We start from the raw sequence: 6,109 nt of genomic DNA on the forward strand, positions 1-6,109 counted from the left end.
GTGAACTACTCACTCATCACTCCGGAGGCGACCATGGCGGTGAAGAGTCCTCCGGGAGATGATTCCCCTCTCCGGCAGGGTGCCGGAGGCGATCTCCTGAATCCTCCGAGATGGGATTGGCGGCGGCGGCGTCTCTGGAAGGTTTTCCGTATCGTGGCTCTCGGTACTGGGGGTTTCGTGACGAAGGCTTTAAGTAGGCGGAGGAGATAGGTCAGGGGGCCTGACAGGGGGGCCACACAGTAGGGCGGCGCGGCCCCCCCCTTGGCCGCGCCGCCTTAGTGTGTCGGCGCCCCGTGGCCCCACTTCGTGACTCCTTCGGTCTTCTGTAAGCTTCATGTGAAAATAGGCCCCTGGGCGTTGATTTCGCCCAATTCCGAGAATATTTCCTTACTAGGATTTCTAACACCAAAAACAGCAGAAAACAACAACTGGCTCTTCGGCATCTTGTTAATAGGTTAGTGCCGGAAAATGTATAAATATGACATAAAGTATGCATAAAACATGTAGATATCATCAATAATGTGGCATGGAACATAAGAAATTATCGATACGTCGGAGACGTATCAAGCGTGCATAGACATCAAGCTCTTTTCTGGCGCCGTTGTCGGGAAGGTAAGGTAAAAGGTACTCACATCCTCTGGCTACTAAGTCTTTTAGTTGCTGGTGAGTGCTCGAAGTTATTTCCTCTAGATTCTGCAATTATATCTTTTTGTTTCTTGTTTTTATTTTCACTAGTTAGGCTTAATGAAAAACAACAACAAAAATAGAGAGCTTTATAGTATTTATTTTGAGTTAGGACATGAGGTGTTTGAAGAGAAAATTAAAAAACCTATGAAACTTTACTTGCATGTTGGTAGCAGTGTTATTAGTATGAATTCTTTGAACACCATTATTGCTAATGCTATGGAAAAGTCTAAACTTGGGGAAGCTAGTTTTTATGAAAGTGGTCTTTTTAGTTCCCCGGCTTTAGAGGAGGAAATTTGCTATGATGATACTATGCCTCCAATATATATATGATGATTACAATGATGATTATATTATTTTCAGTCCACCTACTATTGAGGAGAAAATTAATTATGTTTACAATATGCCTCCTATATTTGATGATTATGATGACGAGAATAATAATGATAGCTATTTTGTTGAATTTGCTCACAATTAATAAGAATGACTATGCTTATGTGGAAGTAATGATTATTTTATGCATGTGGCTCATGAGAAGAATATTTTATGTGATGGTTATATTGTTGAGTTTATTCATGATGCTACTGAAAGTTATTATGAGAGATAAAAATATGGGTGTAGAAATTTTCATGTTACTAAAACACCTCTCTGTATGTTAAAAGTTTTGAAGTTGCTCTTGTTTTATCTTCCTATGCTTGTCACTTTGTTCTTTGTGGATTTATTTGTGTACAAGATTCTTATTCATAGGAAGTGGGTTAGACTTAAATGTGTTTCATATTTTCTCCTTGATGCTCTCTGCTGGCGCGTGACAGGGCTTGCAACGGTGCCAGAAAGTAGCTTCTTGTGACGGTAAAGCACATGTCCGTTGGGAACCCCAAGAGGAAGGTGTGATGCCTACAGCAGCAAGTTCTCCCTCGGTAAGAAACCAAGGTTTATCGAACCAGTAGGAGATGAAGGCCACGTGAAGGTTATTGGTGAAGGAGTGTAGTGCGGCGCAACACCAGAGATTCCGGCGCCAACGTGGAACCTGCACGGCACAATCAAGATACTTTGTCCCAACTTAACAATGAGGTTGTCAATCTCACCGGCTTGCTGTAAACAAAGGATTAAATGTATGGTGTGGAGAATGATGTTTGCTTGCAAAGAACAATAGAGAACAATGACTGCAATAGGTTGTATTTCAGATGTAAAAGAATGGACCGGGGTCCACAGTTCACTAGTGGTGTCTCTCCAATAAGATAAATAATATGTTGGGTGAACAAATTACAGTTGGGCAATTGACAAATAGAGAGGGCATAACAATGCACATACATATCATGATGACTACTATGAGATTTACTTAGAGCATTACGACAAAGAACATAGACCGCTATCCAGCATGCATCTATGCCTAAAAAGTCCACCTTCGGGTTAGCATCCGCACCCCTTCCAGTATTAAGTTGCAAACAACAGACAATTGCATTAAGTACTGTGCGTAATATAAACAATACAAATATCCTTAGACAAAGCATTGATGTTTTATCCCTAGTGGCAACAACACATCCACAACCTTAGAACTTTCTGTCACTTTCCCAGATTTAATGGAGGCATGAACCCACTATCTAGCATAAATACCCCCTCTTGGAGTTACAAGTATCAACTTGGCCAGAGCCTCTACTAGCAACAGAGAGCATGCAAGATCATAAACAACACATATATGATAGATCGATAATCAACTTGACATAGTATTCCATATTCATCGGATCCCAACAAACACAACATGTAGCATTACAAATAGATGATCTTGATCATGATAGGCAGCTCACAAGATCTAAACATGATGGCATAATAGGAGAAGACAACCATCTAGTTACTGCTATCACTACAAGAAATATGTTGACTTGCGACCCTTCATTTTCATCACTAAATCGTCACTACATTTAATATATGACGTTTTTATGACGAAAAATTGATCGTCAAAAACGGAGCGTCAGGAATCAACCAACATGACCTTCTACTTGGAATCGTCATGATTGTCTATGACAATATTGCATCGTCGTAATATCTATGACGATCTAATATCGTCATTGGCAATTTGGCCATGCCACATCAGATCCCACGTGGCCAGTCTGACGTGGCAAAATTGTGACGAAATGAAATCGTCGTGATCCAAAATCAGCCCGGTCCATTTACATGGTCTACATGGCTAGAGCCCATTAATATCAGCCCTTTTTTTTATTCCTTAGCCTTTTTTGGCCCATTTGTCTTTTGAGCCTTAGCCACTTGTCAATCCGTTTGTCTTTTGGGCCTTAGCCTTGTAACAAAAAAAAATTATCAGTTTGGTTTTGCAGCCATAACCTTTTTACATCATTTTTTCTTATTTGGGCCTTGGCCTTATTAAGGTCCAGCAGCATTACGTCTCACTTGTAAGTTGTATGTTTCAATCTCAGGTTTTATGATCCCACGATGTAACAGTAATTAAACAACAAATAATTTAATCAAAACTGGAGAATACAAGAAATTCAATTCAGTTACAATATTACCACAGCCATCAAAAGCTGCCAACTGAATATAGCCCAAAATGAACCCACAACAGGACCATATCACTACAGCAGGCAACTTATCAGTCCAAACTTCTGGGCAAACAGGGCTTCCAACCTCGAGATCCAGGGCCTCTCCACACCTCCACGCCCTCTCCAGGCCCTCTCATAAGAAACAAGTCAACAAGTTGCATGATCAGGTCCATTAGTAAAAATCAAGCCAACACTAAGTGCAGCTAACTTCCCAATTCCGTTGGTTCCAACAAAGGACAAAACTTGATCAGGTCTTGGAACAGGCACCTTGCAAGTGTTGATTAGTACTTCAACACGGATGGCTTCAAGCCAGTTTATCAAACATACAGATAAAATAGTACAAGTTTAGACAAACTAGGCCATCTTCTATTGGGTTTCATAAGCTCTCTGATTGTAGAAAAGGTACATGTGCAAATTAAAGGTATTTGGTCCATAGCGATGGGTAGTATCTTTTTCCAAATTTCTGCAACAACGATTACAGAAGCGAGAACACTTAGTTAAATTATACATCTGAATAGCCGTATAAAGTTACAGGCATACCTTAATGCAAATACCGCAACCAATACACATCTCTTTAGAAATGACCACAATTTTCACTGCTGGATTAACTTAAAAGCAAGGTTTCCGCTACTGTAGTGTGCATAACACATTATTACAATATGCATCACGACAAGAGCAACAGAGAAGTGGGCAGATGGTGCACACAGCTATTCAGATGTACCCTATGAATTACTAACTAAACAGCAAGTACTTAGTAACATGTATGAGGACCACATAAAATCTTATGTTCATAGCAACGATGCGCCAAAACTAAGAGGTGGCCATGCTAAGGTCTCCAGTTTCAATAGTAGAAATGCCAAGTTATAAAAATTGCATTTAGTATTTAGTAATATGGCCAGCTGGTATTACAATTAGAAAGCTAGTACTGAAACGAATAACACTGATAGAATACAACGTTGCTTCTACTGCTGCTTAACCACTAGGCCGCTAAGAGAACGCTGTATCAACAGAAACCCTGTTAGTCACTTCAATTCAGAACAGATGGCATTAACCGATCAGCTTATGTATGGAGAAGATAACAAAGAACAAGTTGGTACAAATGCAAAGCATAAGGTATTCCAGAAGATGCATCTCACTAGAGAAATAAAATAAAAACATTTTTAATGGTAACTTTTGGCAGACAATTTGGGAGTTGGGCAACATGAATTTCATCAAATTAGAAGAGAGAGGGTTCCCTTGCCCTTCTTGTCTCCACCGATCTCAAAGTGCTTGTACCTCTGAAGATAGATTTCAAAGAGAATTCAGATACAACACTAAGTGAAAAACAGTCAAGTGTGGAAAAAAAAGGAGAGATACAAGTACCTTCATCGCGTGCTGAGAGTAGTGATTGCAGCTCTGATACTGAAGCTTCAACACAATCTTCTTTGTTGTCTTGGGCTGAAAGAAACCAAAGTATCAAACAACCAGAAGCAAAACAGCAAAGTAGTTATAATTCAATATAATCAGCTAAGGTGCTCAGTATATGTTAGCAAGAAGGTTAAATCTAATATATGTTCATATTGCAGGAACTATGTATATATCCAACGCTAAAGATTTATTTAACTCAGATTCTACAAAACTATAATTGAAAGACAGGAACACAACAATATAGCACCTGTACAACTGAAACTAGAAAATCATGCACGCCCATAGGTGAAGTGCGTAAGGGTTATATACGAGTAATGTAGTGTAAGCTTCAGTTCAAAAATCTACTATAAGCATGAATGGTTGCCTGCAAGCGAACCATGAAATGTAACATGCAGTTCCATGAAGTGCAGTCCCATATATTAACTCATAAACATATATCATAAATCCTATCAGCAATAACTGGGCAAAATCTACATACTGTTAGTCCTACACATACATCTACACAGAGGACATAGCGATGCAAGAGATACCCCGAGATCTGGTTGCGGAAGGGATATCAAGTACCATGGGTGCTGTCGTACAGTGGAGGCAGCCCGATGATGAACGCGGTGAGGGTAGGTCGTAGCTCGGGCCATCCGTGGCGCCCGCGCGCGGTTGTCGGCGGTCCTGGGGTCAGGGAACATCGGCGTCGGTGAAGGCCGGGGCTTTTAGCCCCGCGCAGTGAATCCGGTCGCCGAGCATGGTCACCACCTCCCGCAGCCGGAGACGCAGTCGCCATGGACCGTCCTGCTCCGCTGTGAACAGGCGGGATCTTGCGCTAGGGTTTCTACTGGAGGTGCGGCTTTGTGGTTCCACGAGGTTTGAGGGAGAGAGGGGTAAGGGGATTCCGGGGAGATGGTCGGCAGGACGGGTAGTGACCTGAGTTTGCCGGAATGTAGGCCGGCGGCGGAGGTGGAGGAAAGGGGAGAGAGGCGCTGTGAGGGGTAGGTCACAATGGAGTCGTTGTGTACAGACTGTACTCTGTTCGATAGGGTTGGTGGGCTCAAAGTCTGACCTCGCCTCGCTCAGGCCACTTTTAGATGTGTTTCGCGCCTTTGCCAAAATCCAGCGCGGGACTGCACAAGGGCGATGAAATCTCAGCCATTTGATGGTGGTCACGATCTCCATCGGTGGAGTGATCCGTGGGTAGTCTGGTGCTGCTTTCTGATTGGCTGAAATAAGTGTCCTGAATCGAAGATTGGCTGACACTATTCAATCATAGCTAATATAAAAAGAGAGAGACCGTGAGACAAGATAGATGTAAACAAATTGGAATGATAAATACAAAATATGACATGTGGGCCTTTCCTCTAATAAATATGACAATTGGTCCAAATGGTAGCTTGTCAATTTGGTCAACATGTCACAGTTGGTCAAAGGGTCTCACATGTCATGGAGGGCTTAAGCCTAGTCATATCCGGAGCGAA

At 41.9% G+C, this 6,109-nt stretch overlaps 1 long non-coding RNA gene across 2 annotated transcripts; it reads right to left on the reverse strand.

Annotated features, from left to right (window-relative positions):
* Nucleotides 1-3,132: 3,132 nt before the first annotated feature.
* Nucleotides 3,133-5,697, reverse strand: LOC127300543 (uncharacterized). Of its 2 annotated transcripts, XR_007851376.2 has the most exons (4): nucleotides 5,208-5,697; nucleotides 4,599-4,673; nucleotides 3,643-4,513; nucleotides 3,133-3,538 (listed from the first exon to the last, which is right to left on the reverse strand). It is a non-coding gene; the product is annotated as an uncharacterized lncRNA (long non-coding RNA). The 2 variants fall into 2 exon arrangements; XR_011745233.1 differs by having other exon boundaries at nucleotides 3,487-4,513.
* Between the last annotated feature and the right edge of the window lie 412 nt (nucleotides 5,698-6,109).

Source organism: Lolium perenne, chromosome 5 (genome assembly GCF_019359855.2).
Source record: "Lolium perenne isolate Kyuss_39 chromosome 5, Kyuss_2.0, whole genome shotgun sequence".
Classification (NCBI taxonomy): domain Eukaryota; kingdom Viridiplantae; phylum Streptophyta; class Magnoliopsida; order Poales; family Poaceae; genus Lolium; species Lolium perenne.